The 24,291-nt window shown below is 42.8% G+C and overlaps 1 protein-coding gene across 1 annotated transcript in view; it reads left to right on the forward strand.

Annotated features, from left to right (window-relative positions):
• The window catches only part of LOC126336098 (uncharacterized), a 785,081-nt gene that overhangs the window by 759,718 nt on the left and 1,072 nt on the right, over nt 1–24,291 (forward strand). The gene's annotated exons all lie outside the window — the stretch shown is intronic.

Raw genomic sequence — 24,291 nt, forward strand, 5'->3', positions numbered from 1 at the left:
TGCCACACCAGCAGCTACAGTAAAAAACAAAGTGTTCTAGATTGATCTAATTTGAAATTGTTTATTTTAAGTAACATTTCTCGATGTATATATCTATGTACAAACGCTTGAAAATGAACAAAATATGTTCGAAACGCGTTGCGTTATGTTAGATTAAACATAAAATAAAAAGTGACTGGTAGCAGAAACCTGAAATAAATAATATTCCCACACAGTCACGGTATAGAAACATAAGCCATTATGGCTGAAAATAATCATAGACCTGCATTTTGAGTGTCTTCCTCATCAAATGGTTCAAATGGCTCTGAGCACTATGGGACTCAACTGCTGTGGTCATCAGTCTTCTAGATCTTAGAACTACTTAAACCTAACTAACCTAAGGACATCACACACATCCATGCCTGAGGCAGGATTCGAACCTGCGACCGTAACAGTCGCACGGTTCCGGACTGCGCGCCTAGAACCGCGAGACCACCGCGGCCGGCTGTTCCTCATCCATCATACTGACTAGACCTTGCCCCAAGTGATTTCCATATGTTTGAACCAGTCAAAGATGCAGTGGGAGGAAAGAAGTTACGTTCTGATGAACAAGTACGCCACGCGGTGCATGAGTGGTTGCGTGGACTACCGAAAGAACTTTTTTCTAAAGGAATGTAAGCACTGGACGACTTGCATTGAGCGTATGGGACATTATGTTGAAAAGTGATACAGCGTTGTACCACTTCTGCACACTAATAATATTTTTTTTAATATTTAAGGTTTTCATTTGACTCACCCTCGTAAAATACGCAACTCTTCAGATTCATGCTCGGTTTCACAGAGATTCTCTTCACCTTTCTTTCCGTCATCACTTTCTGTAGCTGATGTAACGATACGACGATAAAACTTGATGTCATTATTCTCTTTATCATCGACATCGTACCTTTTTTAAGCAATGTATCAAAGTCTAAAACTTTCACCTTCTTCAGGAGGATACGTACTGGCAGAGTAGCGGACTGATCTAAAATACATTCTTTACTAAATATCACATGGGCTTACCCAATATCAGATTTCTAGTAGGTTCGACTCTTATTTTCGCTCCTTCTCTTGAACGAGTGGAAATCATTCGCTTCGCTCCGATAAACTCGTAGTGTCGATGTCGTGGACGTTTCGGGTACTGCACCTTTTTGACATTTCGGAACAAAACGAAGGTCGTTTCATAATATTGAGTTCTAACTGTCTGAAAAATTTATTTGCTTAGAAATTACCGGCGTAAGCTTATTATTACACAGACCAAAGAAAGTTTTCGTTTCAGCTGTTCGCGCATACTACTGGCAAACGAGAACTTTTTACAGTTTCAGCATGCCTGTGCAATGTGGTTATCGTCGACGTTGGCGGCGCAGTGTTCTGTGTACAAGTCTTTGTAGGCGATACACATTGACCTTGCTGGCCAATTCAATAAGTAGCAGCTTATTGGTGGTCCAAATGTCTTTCATGGACTGAGAATGCAGTTCACGTGTGATGTATCAGCTGTGTTTGGGGTAGTACATGGCTGACCTTGCTTGTTGTATAGGGGAACCGTGCAGGCTATAGTGGCCTTGAAGCTTTGCCTGATGCAAACATTTTGGCTTGGAAGACTTGGAGTATAGCGGAGAGTACACGACCACTAGCGAAGGTTTTGTACCTTAGTTCCAGACAAGCTCTATCATTTGTCTACAAGAAGAAAGAAGAAGCTGAATGCAGAGGAGTTCATTTGGGCGAAAGTAGGCAACACAGTTGTAAAATAAAGATTACTGGTGACTGTATGTTGTATTATAGACGGTGAAAAATACCTTGTCTCCTTTCCTAACTCTAAGGGACGTAAACTCAGAAAACCCAGTCATAAGGTATCTGTTAAAAATGTTCCTGAAAAGTCCTCCTTACTGTGGTGTACATGTCTACAACTTACTGGCTGAAGTAAAAAATGTTCAAATGTGTGTGAAATCTTACGGGACTTAACTGCTAAGGTCATCTGTCCCTAAGCTTACACACTACTTAACCTAAATTATCCTAAGGACAAACACACTCACCCATGCCCGAGAGAGGACTCGAACCTTCGCCGGGACCAGCCGCACAGTCCATGACTGCAACGCCCTAGACCGCTCTGCTAATGCCCCGCGGTGGCTAAAGTAAAAGTCTGTATTGCATCTCTCATGCCAGAGGAACTACCGGGATTTGCATTTAACCCGTAATTTTCGTACAGAAATATGTTGAGTAACTGTCTGCTTATAACATTGTATAAATATCTACAGATTTCATTTCGGTAACCACAGAAAATCATAAAAACAGTTTCCAGTGAAAATCGGAATTGATGGAATTTAAATTTGAACACCATATTTGTCCAAGGCAGAAAATTAATATTCTGTAGTCCGTAGTCTGAAGGGAGTCTATTTCATTCTTTACACTGTCTTCCACACCAAGCCTTCACACACATACATACATGGGGTGAAAGTTAATTAAACCTACAAACTCTGAGATTGCACTGGACACAAAAACAAATATTTTTATAATGTCATATTTTCCGGTGAGGATTTTTTAAACTGACAGAGGGTGTTTTCTCTGGATGAAAATTAATTTAACCAACAATCTCTGGGAGGTTGCATGAAACAATTTCTATACTATGTTTTAATGTGAGACACCATTTTACTGTTAGTATCTGGGCAGCCACATCCTCCTCTGATTCAACAGAGGTTTTGTAAACAACGTTTCGCCTCTCTCCCCACACAGAAACGTCCAGAGGTATCAAATTACTAGATGAATTAGGTCGTGGTATAGTACCACCACTGCCAATCCACTTTCCGGAAACTTTCGGTGCACGTATCGACGCACATGACGCTGTCTTGCAGTGACTGCACGTCAGTCAGAAGTTCTGACACTTCTCTTGCTATGAAACTATAATAGTGCGAGCCATTTGTTGGCATAGCTAGGAACTCTAACAACTCGTGCCAGACTTTGACATTGAACTGACGTGATGACCATGAATAAATGTTGCATGGGCTTAAATTCACTCCAGGGACGCGAATTGTAGATGCTGCCCGGGAACTGCAAAGATGGTGGAAATGTAGAATACATTCGACACTGTTCCAAGTGCTCTGAGTGGAAAGTCATCTGGTTTCAGGTTGTGCTCATGTTGTAAGTGAAATGGATGTAACAGCTGCTCAAGGCTCAAGAAGGACGTTTCCTACATTCATCTGATTCGCCCTCGTGTTAGGCAAAGTGGAATGAGACCTGATGTAAGCATCTCACTCCGTGTGCTGCAGGACACCTTCTTCAAATTGCAGAGTTTGTACTGTGCAACTTCGTCCCTGTCCAGATAATCTGCTAAATTACCCTGACTCGTGCAGTGACTGATACACAGCAATAAACTGCCGATACGTGACGGAATTTTTGCTGACAGCAGCATCAACTTCCCCGGAATTGATGATATCAGCATCAGCTTTTCCCAGAATCGCTGACATCAGTATCCAGCAATCGGGCAATGACATTACTCCTGCCTACTGTGTAAATGCATTAAAAGATGCATGCAATGTAAATAATTATCTGCCTGACCTTAAGCATAAGCTTTCGCCCTAACAGCACTATCTAAATTTATTAAATATGTGCTGTTGCTCTAAGCCAACAGTTGTAGGGCTCCATTACTCTCAAGTTATTTATTTTCCTCTACATTAAATATTCGATTGAACTCTCATTTCTTCAAGTTTCAGCATGTCCCTAAACACATGTATTTCTACCGAGTCGGTCATTGTTAAAAGTGTTGGCTATTATAGGAGTCTTCGAGATGGTGTCACACAAAATTACGTGCGTGTGAAACATAACACAACTGGAATAACAATGCTTGTGTGAATTGTGGTAAAAATAATGTGTTTCTTTTACCTTAATATAGCGCTTCTGTGTCGTCGTATTTGTTGGAATCAGTGACGTTTATTAAAGCTGTATGCAGACAAACATATTTTATTAACCATGATTGACTGGATGATTTACCTGAACACCAGCAGACAAACTACAGTGCACTGTTGAACGCAACACATCAGTTGTTCTGGTACGTCATTTGTTAGCTGGCAGCTCATATAAACACGTTATAAGCATTGTTTGTCAGCGTTTAAAGAAACATTTACACTTTATAGCCCAGGATCAAACACATGCCTAGAGATGACATAGTCCACCCCTGGGCATTTGATTTGACATGTTGTTGTTGTTCTTGTTGCGGTCTTCAGTCCTGAGACTGGTTTGATACAGCTCTCCATGCTACTCTATCCTGTGCAAGCTTCTTAATCTCCCAGTACCTACTGCAACCTATATCCTTCTGAATCTGCTTAGCGTATTCATCTCTTGGTCTCCCTCTACGGTTTTTACCCTCCACGCTGCCCTCCAATACCAAATTGGTGATCCCTTGATGCCTCAGAACATGTCCTACCAACCGATCCCTTCTTCTGGTCAAGTTGTGCCACAAACTTCTCTTCTCCCCAATTCTATTCAATACTTCTTCATTAGTTATGTGATCTACCCATCTAATCTTCAGCATTCTTCTGTTGCACCACATTTCGAAAGCTTCTATTCTCTTCTTGTCCAAACTATTTATCGTCTACGTCTTACTTCCATACATGGCTACACTCCATACAAATGCTTTCAGAAACGACTTCCTGACAGACAAATCTATACTCGATGTTAACAAATTTCTCTTCTTGAGAAACGCTTTCCTTGCCATTGCCAGTCTACATTTGATACCCTCTCTACTTCGACCATCATCAGTTATTTTGCTCCCCAAATAGCAAAACTCCTTTACTACTTTAAGTGTCTCATTTCCTAATCTAATTCCCTGAGCATCACCCGACTTAATTCGACTACATTCCATTATCCTCGTTTTGCTTTTGTTGATGTTCATCTTATATCCTCCTTTCAAGACACTGTCCATTCCGTTCAACTGCTCTTCCAAGTCCTTTGCTGTCTCTGATAGAATTACAATGTCATCGGCGAACCTCAGAGTTTTTATTTCTTCTCCGTGGATTTTAATAGCTACTCCGAACTTTTCTTTTGTTTCCTTCACTGCTTGCTCAATATACAGATTGAATAACATCAGGGAAAGGCTACAACCCTGTCTCACTCCCTTCCCAACCACTGCTTCCCTTTCATGTCCCTCGACTCTTATAACTGCCATCTGGTTTCTGTACAAATTGTAAATAGCCTTTCGCTCCCTGTATTTTACCCCTGCCACCTTTAGAATTTGAAAGAGAGTATTCCAGTCAACATTGTCAAAAGCTTTCTCTAAGTCTACAAATGTTAGAAACGTAGGTTTGCCTTTCCTTAATCTCTCTTCTAAGATAAGTCGTAGGGTGAGTATTGCCTCACATGTTCCAATGTTTCTACGGAATCCAAACTGATCTTCCCCGAGGTCGGCTTCTACTGGTTTTTCCATTCGTCTGTAAAAAATTCGTGTTAGTATTTCGCAGCTGTGGCTTATTAAACTGATAGTTCGGTAATTTTCACATCTGTCAACACCTGGTTTATATGGGATTGGAATTATTATATTCTTCTTGAAGTCTGAGGGTATTTCGCCTGTTTCATACATCTTGCTCACCAGATGGTAGAGTTTTGTCAGTATTGGCTGTCCCAAGGCCGTCAGTAGTTCCAATGGAATGTTGTCTACTCCGGGGCCGTTGTTTCGACTCAGGTCTTTCAGTGCTCTGTCAAACTCTTCACGCAATATCATATCTCCCATTTCATCTACATTCTCTTCCATTTCCATAATATTGTCCTCAAGTGCATTGCCCTTGTATAGACCCTCTATATACTTCCTCCACCTTTCTGCTATCCCTTCTTTCTTAGAACTGGGTTTCCATCTGAGCTCTTGATGTTCATATAAGTGGTTCTCTTATATCCAATTTCCTGTAGGCAGTATCTATCTTACCCCTAATGAGATAAGGCTCTACATCCTTACATTTGTCATCTACCCATGGCTGCTTAGCCATTTTGCACTTCCTGTCGATCTCATTTTTGAGACGTTTGTATTCCTTTTTGTCTGCTTCGTTTATTGCATTTTTATATTTTCTCCTTTCATCAATTAAATTCAATATTTCTTCTGTTACCCAAGGATTTCTACTAGCCCTCGTCTTTTTACCTACTTGATCCTCTGGTTCCTTCACTACTTCATCCCTCAAAGCCACCCATTCTTCTTCTACTGTATTTCTTTCTCCCATTCCTGTCAATTGTTCCCTTATGCTCTCCCTTAAACTCTGTACAACCTCTGGTTCTTTCAGTTTCTCCAGGTCCCATCTCCTTAATTTCCCACATTTTTGCAGTTTCTTCAGTTTTAATCTACAGGTCATAACCAATAGATTGTGGTCAGAGTCCACATCTGCCCCTGGAAATGTCTTACAATGTAAAACCTGGTTCCTAAATCTCTGTCTTACCATTATATAATCTATCTGATACCTTTTAGTATCTCCAGGGTTCTTCCATGTATACAACCTTCTCTCATGATTCTTAAACCAAGTGTTAGCTATGATTAAGTTAGTCTCTGTGCAAAATTCTACCAGGCGGCATCCTCTTTCATTTCTTATCCCCAATCCATATTCACCTACTATGTTTCCCTTTTCCTACACTCGAATTCCAGTCACCCATGACTATTAAATTTTCGTCTCCCTTCACTATCTGAATAATTGATTTGATCATACATTTCATCAATTTCTTCGTCATCTGCAGAGCTAGTTGGCATATAAACTTGTACTACTGCAGTAGGTGTGGGCTTCGTATCTATCTTGGCCATAATAATGCGTTCACTATGCTGTTTGTAGTAGCTTACCCGCATTCCTATTTTCCTATTCATTATTAAACCTACTCCTGCATTACCCCTATTTGATTTTGTGTTTATAACCCTGTAGTCACCTGACCAGAAGTCTTGTTCCTCCTGCCACCGAACTTCACTAATTTCCACTATATCTAACTTTAACATATCCATTTCCCTTTTTAAATTTTCTAACCTACCTGCCCGATTAAGGGATCTGACATTCCACACTCCGATGCGTAGAACGCCAGTTTACTTTCTCCAGATAACGTCATCCTCTTGAGTAGTCCCCGCCCGGAGATCCGAATGGGGGACTATTTTACCTCCGGAATATTTTACCCAAGAGGACGCCATCATCATTTAATCATACAGTAAAGCTGCATGCCCTCGGGAAAAATTACGGCCGTAGTTTCCCCTTGCTTTCAGCCGTTCGCAGTACCAGCACAGCAAAGCCGTTTTGGTTATTGTTACAAGGCCAGATCAGTCAGTCATCCAGACTGTTGCCTTTGCAACTACTGAAAATGCTGCTGCCCCTCTTCAGGAACCACACGTTTGTCTGGCCTCTCAACAGATACCCCTCCGTTGTGGTTGCACCTACGGTACGGCTATCTGTGTCGCTGAGGCACGCAAGCCTCCCCACACCAAAGGCAAGGTCCATGGTTCATGTGGTTCATGAGGGTGATTTGACATAGCAGTTCATTATATATTTTTACTCTGCAGTTGGAGGTCATCCACTTGAAAAAGTCAATTCCAACTATATTTTCGTTATTCACCATCACATTTCTGTTGGTGAGACGGTTGAGATTTATGTATGCAGTCGCGCATTAAACTTATTGTATTGGGAAGCATTCTACGTCTGAATTATATCCCAATTGTCAAGTGCAATCTGAAGTAAAAAGGGGGTGGAACAGAGCAAAATGAAAGCGCAAGGAATGGTAGAATTTGCCGCCCAACTTTAACATAGTACGATTATGGACACAGACGCCACTATAAACAAACGAATACTTTTATTAATCGCCAAAGAGGTGATGGATTATCTGTAATCACAACCACCACCTATCTTTATCATCCTCGCACACTAAAGCAATACCTACAGAATAAAGGGCACAGTGTGCTCGCCTACCAAAACTAGCAGCTGAGCTACCTAGATAAGTAAAAATAACGGTCCTTTTCCTCTGGTATATTGGATTAACGACAGCTCTGCACCCATCATGCGTGAGCACCACGTCTTAATGCAAAACTGTAAATTAACATAGAGACTGTAAAACGCCACAACTTCATGCAGCCTGAATGCATTTTAAGAGGCGCTTCATTTACTGCCTGTCTTTCAATTCGCCAGCCCCGCCACGTGGACAAAGAGTGACACAGTGCACTCTCATTCCAGTTCAGCGATATGCAAATCACGTATCTGTAAGTAGCAGGGCATTTATATGAGAACGAAGTCTATTGTTCGATGTGGAGAGACTTCGATATCTACGCAAAGCGCAGAATAGTTGATCGTAATATGCCTTTGAGATGGCGCTGCTTCACAATACACATGAACCACATCGGATCTGCGAGATGTCTGCAGAATTATTTAGTATTTCGGTCTAATTGTTGGTTGTAGTTTTATATATATATATATTGGATGTAACCTCTGCACTGGTTTACCACCCCGTGCAGTAAAAAAATGGGCTTCCATGATATATTTTATCATTGTAATTACACCCCACATCAATTAACCAACCTGGTAAGTAGCCCAGGCTGATGAACAAATTCACTATTTTTTGCACGTAACAGTACTTTTTCTCCAGATTTATATTGAGAGTAGTGTAGCATGGTGGAACTGTGTGCATTTACACATAAAATGGTATCTGTTATAGCATAATATTTAAGCACCTGGCTGAAAATGACTTACAAGTTAATGGCGCCCTCCATCGGTAATGCAGGAAGACAGTATGGTGTTGGCCCACCCTTAGCCTTGATGACAGCTTCTACTCTCGCAGGCAAACATTCAGTCAGGTGCTGGAAGGTTTCTCGGTGAATGACAACCCATTCTTCACGGAGTGCTGCGCTGAGGGAAGCTGTCAATGTCGGTGAGGTGTGGCGCGCAGTCGGCTTCCAAAACATCCCAAAGAAGTTCTATAGGATTTAGGTCAGGACTCTGTGCAGACCAGTCCATTACGGGAATGTTATTGTCGTGTAATCACTCCGCCACAAGCCGTGCATTAGGAACAGGTGCTCGATCACGTTGAAAGATGCAATCGCTATTCCCGTATTGCTCTTCAACAGTGGGAAGCTAGAAGGTACTTAAAACATCAATGTAGGCCTATGCTGCGATAGTGCCACGCAAAACAACAAGGAGTGCAAGACCCCTCCATGAAAAACACGACCACACCATAACACCATCGCCTCTGAAGTTTACTGTTGGCACTACACACGCCGGCAGATGACGTTCTTTCGGGAATTCGCCATATCCACACCCTGCCATCGGATCGCCACTTTGCATACAGTGATTCGTCACTCCACACGACGGTTTTCCACTGTTAAGTCGTCCAATGTTTCCGCTCCTTTCACCAAGCGAGGCGTCTTTTGGCATATACCGGCGTGATGTGTGGCTTATGGGGAGCCGCTCGACCATGAAATCCAAGTTTCCTCACCTCCCGCCTGACTCTCACAGTACTTGCAGTGGGTCCTGATGCAGTCTGGAATTCCTGTGTGATGGTCTGGACAGATGTCTGCCTATTACACTTAACGACCCTCCTCAACTGTGGGCGGTCTCTGTCAGTCAACAGAGATCGGCCTATACTCTTTTGTGCTGTACGAGTCCTTTCACGTTTCTACTTCACTATCACATCCGAAACAGTGGACCTAGGGATGTTTAGGAGTGTATAAGTCTCGCGTACAGACGTATGGCACAAATCGCACCTAATCACCTGACCATGTTCGAAGTCCGTGAGTTCTGTGGAGCACCCCATTCTGCTCTCTCACGATGTCTAATGGCTACTGAGGTCGCTGATATGGAGTACCTGGCAGTGAGCACAATGAACCTAATATGAAAAACGTATGTTTTTGGCAGCGTATAGTTTTACTTTTGGTCACATAGCATAGTCCGCCCCCGGTAGCTGAGTGGTCAGCGCCACAGAATGACAATCCTAAGGGCCCGGGTTCGATTCCCGGCGGCGTCGGAGATTTTCTCCGCTAAGGGGTTGGGTGTTGTGCTGTCCTAATCATCATCATTTCATCCCCATCGACGCGCAAGTCGCCGAAGTGGTGTCAAATCGAAAGACTTGCACCAGGCGAATGGCTAAAGAGTCGTTCCTTTAGAGTGGATACACACCAAGCCTAGTCCCTTGTGGAAATCCAAAATGTCGAGTGAGTGGTTCATGGGTTTTATATATATATCAGGGACACACTTCTATTACTACACAGAAATTCTGCGACAATGTGGAACAGAATAGCTAGATTCAGTTTAGGTGTAAACTGGTAGGCATCCATGCTTTTGCTAAAACAGCACAACTCTACAAAAGGACTAAGCGTAAAACAACATGAAGTCCATCACATTTAGATTAAATCCAAACATGCATTGTTAAAAAGATACATAGAGTAAAAGGTGCCAGTCTGTTGTGGTGTTGAACAGTGTTCTGCAGTTTGTCTACTGGATTAAGAGGCCTTCCTATTTGACCAGTAAGCGAAATGTTCGTCCTGACAAGCTAGGGCTTGCAAAAGTAGCTAGCCAATAATTTTAGCAATCATCCCGAATATTTAATGTAAATGTGTTACACAGTGTCTAAATTTGTAGAGTACTTACAGAAAATCTTCAGTACTTTGTTGGATATAAATTCTTCGTTGCAGTACTGGTTGCGAAATGTCAGAGTCGAAACCGTTTACCTATATATATTGAAATTTCATGAAAAGAAGTACACTTGTACTGCTAACCCCAACTTCTTGTGCACATTGCGTAGCGAGGACCAGTGGAGAATTAACAAATACGGGAGCCGACGACGCAAGACTTGCAGCTGTTCGCTGTCTTCCTGATCTTCCTTTGTGAATATCACAAATCGTTTCATGCAGTTCAAACTTGACAATGATGCTTTTAATTGTGATCCGGGTTGGCGGCTCTGTTTCAAACTCCCGCCTCCACTGACGTTGCACTTCAACGGCATTACCAAACTTGAAAAACCCCTTCACAATACATTTTCGTTGCTCGAATGTTAAGCGTGCTCTAGCCATATTGTTTTCGCAATACTGAGATGGAAGTACTAACATCTGTTGAGCCAAAGACCATACTACAACACACTCGTAACTCAAATCGAACGACAATATCGGTATCTCGATAGAGCCTGACAAATAGCCCTTTTCCTGGCAAATTCTATGTATCCACTGAAGCAGGAGTTGGTGTCTGTTCTTTCGGACACGTAGGCTACTGGTAATGCGCCTCTTTCACTTCCTCCCATCCAAATACATCTGTTCACGGAGACCATCATCCATTGTCCATCCTCTGGCCACTAGATCAGCCTCCTTCAAGTCCAGCCATCGGGTTCGAGGTCTTCCTTGAGGTCTTTTCCCATCCACCTGCCTTTCCAAATTTATTTTGGGCGTTGAACAACACTAAACATATAATAATATATGCACCTGACAGTGAATAATGATGACTTCAGTGTGGATGTACAATATGTCTGAACTCTTGCAGGCTTCTGGTTCAGCTGCCAGCAGTGCGGATAATGGACAGTGGATACTGCACGCGCAGTATGTGACAAGTTGGGAATTTTGGCTGGACGAGAGATGTGCTCAGATAGTGCAAGCAGTTAAGGCGGCCCCTTGCGTAAAGCGGGGAATCCCAGTTTGAAATTCCGGTCTGACACAAATATTCACTTGTCGTCACTGGGTTTATTTCAATGCCCGATTTCAGTTGAGGTCTCAGTTACTCTCATGTCATGATCTACAGGTCTTCCACTCATTCTCCAGACTGCTAGTGAAGATTCAGATATCCACATTTCATTCTTACTCTTATTACTGTGTTTATAGTTTAATGCGAGTTACTGAAGAAGTTGCTTTTGGTGATAGCGAAGTTCCCCTGAGAGAGTTCAAGAAAATATTCAATTGTGCACATTTTTTGTAACTTATAAATAAATAGCCTGATGTAATTCTGTACATTAATCCTCTATCCTAGCTAGCAGTCTCCAACTCGTTTACTCATTTCTATGTTTTTTTTCATTTCACGCTTGTATTTTCATTGTTTGTCTGTATCCTTACTCTCCATCTACCTGCCCCCCTGCCCTCTGTCTGTCTGTCTGTCTCACTCTCTCTTCGTCTGTCTATCTTTTTACATATCTCTACGCCTCTCTGTTTCTATTTCTTTCTGATAACATTATTTTTAGTCGAGATAGATCTATTATTTACAATTTCGCAGCACATACATAACCACAGAACTTGTCTAAAGTAATTGAGGTGTCTAACATGGGGTAGTAAGGCGGCATTCAGTCCGAAGACTGCTGTGTGGGAAAAGTAGTACATCAACAATACATAACAGCAGACTGGGTTGTTCCCACAGTTTTTCATCACCAGACATTGCGAAAATTCCGACACTGAAGACGAAATATTGACTGATTCCTACTTAGTGGTGGTGATGGTTAGTGTTTAACGTCCCGTCGACAACGAGGTCATTAGAGACGGAGCGCAAGCTCGGGTTAGGGAAGGATTGGGAAGGAAATCGGCCGTGCCCTTTCAAAGGAACCATCCCGGGATTTGCCTGAAACGATTTAGAGAAATCACGGAAAACCTAAATCAGGATGGCCGGAGACGGGATTGAACCGTCGTCCTCCCGAATGCGAGTCCAGTGTGCTAACCACTGCGCCACCTCGCTCGGTGATGCCTACTTAGATTACGCTTTCAACTCAATGGTCACAAAGAAAGAGAATTTGATGCTCTTTTACTCTGAATAAGCCCCAGTTAAATTAATTGATAGGTTGGTGGATAATTAATTCAGTTAAAATTTCAAATGAAAAGTCTCGAAATTACCATTTGATCAAAAGCAGAGTAGAAATTCTTCTTTCAAAGATGCTACACTAAAATACAGATAGTTGCTTTTGAGGGGACTGTTAAGCACATAACTAATACAGCTGGAGCATCATGGTTTTCTGCTGTTCTCTGCGACCTGATTGCCATATTAACATAAATTAACCTGTGAAGTTTGCACAAGGAACCACACCAGATGGATTTGATGAATCCTAGGCTGAAACATTAATGTAGTTTGCATGAAATTATGTTAGAGTCACACTTAATAATTAACTGAACATTTATTTTCTGTTTAGATTACAGTAAAATACAAAAGATGGCAAATAAATATTACAACTGCAAGATAATGCTGGTGCCTGATACTTATTACACAATTCACTACACTGTTCATGACGTGAAAAATATACACAGCAACGTCTGAAATAAAGATAATTTGGCACAAGATATATCCTAATCCAGATTAAACCACGAACGTGAGCCCAGTAACATCTATACAGCTCAGTAAGGACAAGCTTCTACTTCAGAAAACGAGATGAGAAACATATGATCTCTCGACAAATTTCACAAGAACGATACACATTTACCAAGAAGTTGTATTTAGTATTCAGAGCAAGACAAAAAGCTTACCACAGGTCGAGAATATATATGCTCTAACTCAGACAGGAATCACAATACAAAAAACTGAACTCATGAAAAAAATTTTGTTGAATGAAATCATATTCACACGGAACAGAACTAAAAGGATACAGTAAAGGAAAATGAATTATCGAGCTGAAGGCTCAGTGCGCCATATGAGAAACACGTGGGTGCTATCACACAGTCCTGTACTACAAGAAACACGGAACTCGCGAAAATTAAATAGAACGAAAGGGAGAAGTATTCTAGAACGAACATACAGAAAACTGAAAACGCAATTCACACATAAGAAATACAAATTAACTGAATTTAGACATAGCTCAGCTATACCACTCATCCCGTATTTAGTTGCGGTATATTAGAGATATTAATAAAAATTATACCATTCCCTAACTGAATTGAAATATCCGACATGATTTTCGATGTTTACACCTGAAAGACATACGTTAGATCGTGAAGCTAAGCTAAGTTTTAAATGTTCCAATTTTTTCACTTATGTTACCAGAAATGATGTGAAAAATTACCTTTACTAACTGGAGCGACAGAGTACAGCGAGGGTCCACACTACCAGACCGTAGTTTCTAGCTACTGCTGGAAATAGTCGGAGAAAATACTTGTCAGCTCCTGTGCCAACCTACATAATAGCTGTTGAGCAGTGGTCATCAGTGTCTCTTTGACCCAGCATTGCCCTACCCAAACTCTACACAAAAGTTGACAAAACAGCTACTAACTTCCAAAGAAACCGTGCCCGTGAACCAAAGCATTTTGAATTCTTACAAACATAATTTCTCAAGCAGACAAAAGAAGGAGCGGAACGGGAAAGATACAAACATTGCACAGATACATAATAAACATGAATTTAGGAGTACATAAACTCTTAATAAACATATAGGTGCGTGAGGCATAAATTACGAAATTACAAGTTCTGAATATTGAAAAGCCACTTGAAATGCGGCAGGAAAATTTTTATTCTGCCATCGATTCAATGATCTAGAGAAAGAGAACGATGGAGACTGCTATGAACGCTTCATTAATGAGCATGTACCGCATGTGACTGGCAGTTTGGTGTCCTATTTAAGCACTATTTCCTCTTACGTGATGAAGGACTCAACTGGTTTCAATGTGTTTGCTGTTGTAAGAAGACACAGTGTAATGGAACTGAGAATGGGGAAAGAAGAAATTCTACGAGCAGGCCGTTGTGAACGAGCGGTTCAAGGCGCTTCAGTCTGGAACCGCGCGACCGCTACGGTCACAGGTTCGAATGGAATGGCTCTGAGCGCTATGGGTCTTAACATCTTAGGTCATCATCCCCTAGAACTTAGAACTACTTAAACCTAACTAACCTAAGAACATCACACACATCCATGCCAAAGGCAGGATTCGAACCTGCGACCGTAGCAGTCCCACGGTTCCGGACTGAAGCGCCTAGAACTGCACGGCCACCACGGCCGGCTGAAGTCACAGGTTCGAATCCTGCCCCGGGCATGGACGTGCGTGATGTCCTTAGGTTAGTTACGTTTAAGTAGTTCTAAGTCCTAGGGGTCCGATGACCTCAGATGTTAAGTCCCTTAGTGCTCAGAGCCATTTGAACCATTTTGCAATGCTACGAGAGCGCCACTATGGAAGGAAACTGGAGGGTGAGGGAGCGAATTTGTAGAACTGGGCTTGCTGAGGCTCTTCAGGTGCCCACTAGGCTTGTCCGGTTTTACAGCCCCTGGCTGCGTGCCACAACAAGTAGCCCAGGGTTGTATCTGCATGTTTTTGCAGACTGGCTTTGGAGATAGCCGTCGAGTGCTTTCGGAAACACGCGGCTAACAAAATAATGGGCTAGTCTCTTGAGCAGCATTTTCCTAATATCGGAAGCCCTCAGATGCGAGGCTAGTGCCCTGAGAGCAAAGGCGCGGAAGTGGAGTGTTTGAATGAGACGTCACGCGCACAGAACGAGGGCACGTGTTTCTTAATAGTAAGAGAGTGCTGTAAGAAAACAAAACGCTGTCTGAAAGCAAAGCGCAGTTCCTGGCGAGACTCTGGTTTGGAGGGAAGCCTCCCCATCGGACTGAAGTGCTTTTGCAAATTTTCTGTTGAGCAAAGAAACAGTTCGGTGAGAAACAGAGCGAAGGCAAGAGAAGAAACCAAGGCATTTTGAGAGGATTCGGTCGCCGACCGCAGATGACAGCGGTCAGACGTTCTGACCCAGACCAGCTAGAGAGGACACCGAGGTTCGATTGCGCACTTGATTTGAGGCGGGCGGCAGCACAGCTCATCAGACGAGCAGTTGGTGCTATCGCGATTTGCCCACTTTTTTTCTGAGCCACATGACGTCAGCGCCGTTGATCACAGCGTAGGAGAATTCACGGTGAGTGCTGCAGACAGCACCGAAGAGATAGATCAGTTTGCCCCATACTTGAGGGATTCGATGTGATTGCCAGTCTCATGATGATAGTATACGAGCCGAGTGCAGGATTTTCGAAAGAAATCACTTCACTTCCAGTTGCTGTTTCCGTCAGGAACTCGTGGGTGCACGTAAGCTTCAGATGGCATTTGAGTTCACTACCCACGTGTGGAAGACAGGAGAGTAATTCTGTTGGTCAAAATAACCAGTAATCATTAGTTTCACACAGCGTTATTCATTGTTTCTCTGTTTCCTGAAATAAGGATCACAATCGTTGTTTTATTGGAGTACACTTCTGTATTTAAAAGAAAGATTGTTTGTGTTACAAATTTTCCTATTATATTAGAATACTGGCCATTAAAATTGCTACACCACGAAGGTGACGTGCTACAGACGCAAAATTTAACAGACAGCAAGAAGATGTTGTGATATGCAAATGATTAGCTTTTCAGAGCATTCACACAAAGTTGGCGCCGGTGGCGACACTTACAACGTGCTGACATGAGGAAAGTTTCCAACCGATTTCTCATACACAAACAGCACTTGACCGGCCTTGCCTGGTGAAAAGTTCTTGTGATGCCTCGTGTACGGAGGAGAATTGCGTACCATCACGTTTCCGACTTTGATAAAGTTCGGATTGTAGCCTATCGCGACTGCGGTTTATCGTATCGCGACATTTCTGCTCGCGTTGGTCGAGATCCAATGACTGTTAGTAGAATATCGAATCGGTGGGTTCAGGAGGGTAATACGGAACACCTTGCTGGATCCCAACAATCTCGTATCACTAGCAGTCGAGATGACAGGCATCTTATCCACATGGCTGTAACGGATCGTGCAGCCACGTCTCGATCCCTGAGTCAACAGATGGAGACGTTTGCAAGACAACAACCATCTGCACGAACACTTCGACAACGTTTGCAGCATCATGGACTATCAGCTGGGAGAACATGGCTGCGGTTACCCTAGATGCTGTATCACAGACAGGAGCGCCTGCGATGATGTACTCAGCGACGAACCTGGGTGCACGAATGGCAAAACGTCATTTTTTCGGATGAATCCAGATTCCGTTACAGCATCATGATGGTCGCATCCGTGTTTTGCGACATCGCAGTGAACGCATTTGTTTTTGTTGTAGCAATTTTAATGGCCAGTAATGTATATGGTACTTTAAGATCTATGTCTGAGGTCTTTAAAAAAATTGCGAACATATAAATTATGGGATTAGTCTTATAGAAATGGCCTCCCGACAGTTTTTCTGGGCAGGGAATATAAATCCACGAAAAGGGGACTTCGCACTCTAACTGCTAAAACAAAACACTTCGCTGCTCGTGTTTTCAAAGCCCAGATGTACCGAAAACCACAGGTGCCAAGAAGTATAAGAAAGCTTATGTCAGCTTACCAAAACCAATGGAACGGCTCATGTGGAAACGTTTGAACGTCTCCGTCTTGTACGCACTGGAGGGAAATGTTGGCAAGCTAGTAGTTATTAGTTCTGCAGCTCGTTTGGTGGTACACGAGAGGATCAGGCTGTAAATCAGTACCCTTTTATTTATTTATAACCTCAATGCTGATAATCACTTGTATACAACAATGTGTAGCACGAAAACATGTTAGAACCTTCGATACGATCGTCCATAGAATTCGACAAATTCTTGACATTCCACATCCATAACAAAGATCAACGAAGTCCGAATTCAAACGAATGGCTAGGTACCATAATGTGTAAAACACAGGAGCAAATCCCACAAACGAGAATCACGCCAGGACATCGAAAAAAAAACTGTAGAAGTGGACGTAAGGCGGTGGACTACGCGGCCCGACTTTATAGCCGCTTCACAACATGAAGTAAACTTAAGTAGGTGACGCAACACGCATGACGCAATTGGAGCGCCACAGGCGGCTATTGTCGCAATTACGCTCAGCCAGCACTCCTGGTTGACCTTTAAATACAAGGTCACCGGGCGGTCAAGTGACTGAAGCATGCAGCCCAGGCTCCGCCCTCACAGAGGACAGACTCATTCAGCTCCGGAACCGCTACAGCGTCCACTTCGTTCCGGTATAACGATCTGTACCCATCACTACCTTCATACAGAGTGACAATTATTGAACTATATGAAATAAAATCGTCTTAATTTCTGAACGGTTTCCGTTAGAACGTTCAAACTGCACGGTCGGCCGCGGGGCATGATGGCAATTAGTATGGTTTGGTTTAGCGACGAAGTCCACTTTCATTTTGATGGGTTCATCAATAAGCAAGGAAAATATGCTGCACTACAAACAAACAAAAATAGCAAAGGTACAAATATCCGTCGCCTAGCATAAGAGGCAGGCGGCGAGCCGTTGCCTGGCGGCAACACAAGGGGTTGTTACGTCACCCAAATGCAGATACTAATACTAATGTAGAACCTCAGTTCTGGGAGACAATACAGTTTACGTACTTTAGGACATATAGACGATATGTACATGAAGGGAGGAGTTGAATATGACGTGGCCAGGCACGTGAAACATCACACGTTTAATTGGGCCAACTTCCAGGTTTGTCTCCTTTTGCAAGTTGACGAACTGGAATACGTAATACTGCGAGATAGTTCAAAGAAATGTAACGACGTCCGGAGAATGAAGATGTCGCGGAGTTCACAAGACATCCAACACCCCAGCGAAACACAGGCAAAGACAACTGCACACTACCAGCACAAGAAGCAGAATATGATACAACCAAATGTAGACCCTATGTTACACCAGTTCGTTTCGCCTACGGGGGTAGCACACACAGTGACTACGAGAAAGAAATAAGTAAGGTGGCTGAATAGAAGAGACACTTCCGCACCGGCACACTGCCACACACAACCACCCCGGAAACGGACATACAACATTCACTTTTCCCGAACAAGTCCCCAGAAGAGATCAAAAACTAGAAGTCACTATCAGGGGAAATGCTCAGCGACAACATATCAAACTTCACACAACCACAAATCATAAAGCAAGGAAAACATGCTGCACTACAAAATTACTCGAAGTCGGAGCAACAAACAGTCAAGAACCCAAACGGACACAGCCAAGGACCCCCAGCTGAATACCGTTAATCACGTAAACTACGAAAAGTTGGAAGCTAACCTACGGCTTAGCAGACTAGAAAACAAGGATATATTTCAAACAGCTCTTCGCTATGTAATACGAACTAAGCATGAAAACGGGGATGAAATCTGCTTCCCAATTACAGAACAAACTGACAGGATGATCCTAAGAGTTGAAAATCTGCCAACGAACCCCAAAGAATTATGTAAGCCTATAGGTGAGGCATGTGCGCGAAGGGGAGGGGGCCTAAACCTAGGGACAGTACACAAGAACTTCGCTAGAGCACATGGACGTGTGTTGCTAGATTTTAAAGCAATCACACCAAGTGTTTTTCCTTCACTAGATATCCCTTATGAAGGTAATACAACTAAACTGCCAGGGCAGTACCCTAGTAAACAAGGAACTAGGTAGGTTCTTAGAAGAAACGATCGCCTGCGTTCAGGAGCGTTTTCTGCGAGGCGGGAAGATTTCAGGGCTCCCCTTGCACTACATCACTATAGTAGGGAACGCAAAATCTCTTCCATTAGTCAACAGATGGAGGGTATTGGATTGAGCCACGCACAGCGATCAGAACGCAGTCGCCTTAACCACGGACAGATATGTCAATATACATATAATGGACCATGAACAGCAGTGTTTACTCATGGGAAAAGCCAACTGGCAAAAAGTTCGAGATACTGTTGAGGGGTCGTCACTAAACTGGCAAGATTAAGGAAGGATTCACGGGACAAAAGAAAGTACTACCAACAAGCAAAGACAGCTCCTCCTGAAAGACAGATAAGACTTGACCTGTATCGTTACGCTAAACAGAACTACCATAAACAACTTAAGACTACAAGGTAAGACTACTGGACCAATTTCGTCAAAATCCAGCTACAGAATGACATCTGGGGACTACCTTTCAAGATAGAAAAAGAACGAGTTAAGACACCGACAATTCTGGCAACACTAAAACAAGCTGACGGCACAATGACCAGAGGATGGAGGAGCACAGCGGAATATCTTCTGAACAGGCTCCTCCCAGATGACGACGCCACACAAGACGAGAGACACCACGCTGACTTGAGAGAGAGCATGAGGCAACCATACGTCAGTGACAGTGTAACCATACCATTCTCACAAGAAGAAGTCGCGATGGCAATCAGCAGGCTTAAAAACCGAAAAGTACCCGGGGCAGACAAAATATTTTCAGAAACATTAAAACAAACAGTAACACAAATCACACTTTTCTTACTAATATGTTCAACGAGGCACTACGAACAGGCAGAATTCCAAACCTCTGGAAGACTGCTAATGTACTAATAATCAGGAAATCACAAGACAAAGAGCCAACAGACCCCAAAACGTACCGACCGATGTGCCTCTTAAACACTCTCGCCAAGGCACAGGAAAGGCTCCTGTGTGACCGTTTACAATCGCACAGGCGGCTCCTCGGGCTAACGCCCCATCAGTTCGGCTTCAGGGAAGGTATATCAATAGAAGATGCCGTCAACCAAGCACTGACAGTTACAAATAGCGTCAGTGACAAATACGAACCCGCCATACTAATCATCATAGCCGGGGCTTTTGACAATCTGTGATGGCCGTCCCTCTTCGCCAGGTTAAGGGAAATGAGGCTATCAGCTTCCCTGTGCAGTAGCCTCGTCGACTACTGCAGAGGCACAGTGGCGGAGTGGAGGGCTGGTACACGGAAGGTTGTCAACAGAATAACGAAGGGATGTCCACAGGGCTCGATTTGCGGACCAATATTGTGGGATATCGCAATCGAGCCCTAGCTGAACACATTGGACGGTGACGACAGGGTAAGAGGCGTGGTGGCGTACGCAGATGACCTGCTCGCAGTGGTGTCAGCCAACTCGAGAGCAGCACTAGAGACACTTGGTGCAAAGAAAATCCAATTGTAAAATCAGACGATACAAGCATACAGACTAAGCGAGCCACACGTTATCTCGGACAGCATCTAGACGAACAACAGACTTTTAACTATCATATCAAACTGAAAATTGACAAAGCCTCCAAAATTATGCACAAACTAGCAAGTCTCAACACAACTAAGTACAAATTACCTACTTAGACGATAAGGACCTACCACATTGCTATATTTGAATCCATCGCATGCTTCGCCGCAAGTGTGTGGGCTAAGAGACTGAACATACGGACTAACAAGACAACTGCAAGACGAGGTCAACGTGGTGTACCCCTGAGAATGAACGGAGCCTTCAACACCACGTCACCAGAGGCACTTTGCGTTGTGATGGGGACCTGCCCTATAGACGTAACAATACGGTACAGAGCTGCACTTTACTGGCATAGAGGGGACAGGCTTGATAAAGCGACCAAAATTACAGGAACCAACATTATGGACAAAACACAAACGAAACAGTGGCGGATGCAAACACTGCAGAGAGAGTGGGACGCACCCGACAAGGGTCGCCAATTACAACTGAAAAATGTCGACCCAAGCCGGGAGATGGTCCAGTTCCTGAGAGGCCTCGGGCCGTATCCGATACATTTAAACCGCATGGGACTAAATATCGATGAAATATGCGTTTGCGGAGAAATTGGGACTCTAGAACATGTCACACTGCTGTGCAACACGCTAGCACAAGTGACCTATACAGAAGGACAATGACGTCGCCTGATTAATACGTAATCCCGATGATCGTAACAGTAAATAGCGTGGTCGATATTGTATCGAACAGACGGCATGAAGGAGGCGTAGACAAGCACAAACGACACAACAAACCACATAGGAGGACACAAGCACGACGACAGATTCCGAAACCGAGGAAGGAGCCAACACTCTAAGTGAACGTGACTCAGAAGTGATCAACACGGAAGGGACTGAAACCAACAACGCATGACACTGCACACCACAACACAGTCACAAACAACACAACAGGCAGTAACAGTTACAAAACAAACAAACACCGACACCATATAATAAGACTATAGTAACAACGTAATGTCGCTTGGGAGGAGAAGGCTCGAAGAACTTTTATTCCGAGGCTCCTACTACCCAACGACATATTGCCTAGTGTTTAAAGTATACTGCACACAACAGTAATGTATTGTTCATCTTATTATGTGCAGATAGAAGTATATTCTCTTCTCTATTTAAAGTTACAACGAATTAATTTTCTACATGAAATATATTTTCTATATAAAGTATGTATAAAACTAGAAATGTAATGTATTGAATTATTTAAGGAATAATTCATTCAAGTAGCAATGAACTACATTCTATTTCTACTAACAAATTTGCAAACATATGTGTATTTCTCATGTAGTACTAAAATTCATGTATTCCATGCATCAAATGTTCAGTCAGTATTTAACCTGTATAATACCAGGTGTGTGAATCTAAGGTATCACACAGTATATACCGCAACTACCAACAACAGAACAAACGAACAGCTGCTGAATATCACCTAGTGACCTGACTTGCAACACACAAAAACAGTAAACATACATAAGCACAAACCATTTTAGATGAGAATAGCTCGAGGTCCTACCGACACCTTCTCACCTGGAATATGCAGAAATTGGCCATTACCAACCAACATGCTACATAGGCTATATTACACATCCAGATGCAGTGTATCACTTCCCTCTATATATTGCAATTATTTCCATCACACTCAATGTATTACATTTGCCTTTTTATTATTCTTTGATATTTGCATTGTATAAATTATATTCTCATCAACTAGGCAGAAACAAATTACTTAGAACTATTTTAACAACTATTAAGAACTCAATTCTCTGTAACCTTAGAGAAATTTTTATATATTATGTTGTTTATATTATTTCACAAAAAGCATTAACAACTGTATACCAATAACATTGTAACGACGAGAAGTGTTTGCTGTTGGATTTAGAAGCTTCCGACCCACCTTACATTTCAAGGCCGTGGGTTGCTCTGAACTGCTAGTGAAATAAATAAATAAATAAATAAATTTACCAAAACTGCCGTTCGGTAGTTTCGGTACAGTACAGAAACGACTAAGTAACCGGTAGGAGTACCGATAGTACTGGTCGTGGAGGTAGGGAAAGAAACATTAATGAATATGCAAGAGAAAAATGGGAGCCGGCAAATCTCTCGTTGCTGTGTTTTGTTTGTTTGGTTGCTTGTTTTGCACATAAGTACAATCACACATCATTCCCTGTTAGTCCATTGTTATTTTATATTTTTACAAAATATAAATTGCATCTTATAAATAATAAAAATTAGCTGGTCGTGTAACCTTTGAGCTGTTATGTAGCCAGAACAATTATCTTTGAAACAACAACAGTTTACATTAACAAACATAAAAATTATGGATAGAATTGGAAGGAAAATCAGCATTGGCCGTATTTTGTTGTTTTATTGTCAGCAAAATGGATTTTCGCTTCTTCCAATTTTATCCACTATTGGTTCAGGTGCACACAACACGCCATGGAGTCACCAATCAATAAAAATTATATATATTAAGTCTTGTTATTTTCGATAGAAAGGAACGTTCTGCATCGTGAACAAAGGCAAAAATGTCCTGTTCTTATTGATAAATGCATAAGATTTGTTACTTTAAACATTTTTTGAGCGAATTAGGTTTTATAGCGCTATATGCCAAATCTTTACTGCTTTCTTTACTTTTGCTACAACATACCTCTCTTTCACTTTACATATAAACAATTTTCGAATAAAACCTGATTAAAAATTTTTCAGTTTCAATTTTGCGAAAAATAGTTTGTTTTTAAGTACCTGACTTGAGATTAATGTTCCGTAGGCTACATGCGTCGCTCGGTTGCTAGACAACTCACAGCTTCCAGCTTCTAGGGGAATCTTGGAAGACACAGTTTGCACATGAAAAGAAAGCGGTCATTACGAGATAACGTCCGATAAGGACGCAACCTCCCCCCCCCCCCTTAATCGGGGACCTAGAAACGACGCAGAGGCTCCGTCCCCGCCGCAGGCGCAGTGCTCCACAACCCCACGACGACTACCGCAGTCCACTTCACCCTTTCGCCGCCCCACACCCAGGGTTATTGTGCGGTTCGGCCCCCGGTGGACCCCCCAGGGAACGTCTCACACCAGACGAGTGTAACCCCTATGTTTGCGTGGTAGAGAAAAGGTGGTGTACTCGTACGTGGAGAACTTGCTTGGGCAGCAATCACCGACATATTGTAGCTCAGGCGGAATAAGGGGAAGCAGCCGGCATTCGCTGAGGCAGATGGAAAACTGCCTAAAAATCATCCGCTGACTGGCCGGCTCACCGGACCTCGGTACAAGTCCGCCGGGCTGATTCGTGCCAGGGACCAGGCACTGCTGAAAGCCGTGCGTTAGAGCGCTCGGCTAAGCGGGCGGGCGAAACTACCTTAGTCTACGCTTACTTACGATATGCTGCGGTAG

Source organism: Schistocerca gregaria, chromosome 2 (genome assembly GCF_023897955.1).
Source record: "Schistocerca gregaria isolate iqSchGreg1 chromosome 2, iqSchGreg1.2, whole genome shotgun sequence".
NCBI lineage: Eukaryota > Metazoa > Arthropoda > Insecta > Orthoptera > Acrididae > Schistocerca > Schistocerca gregaria.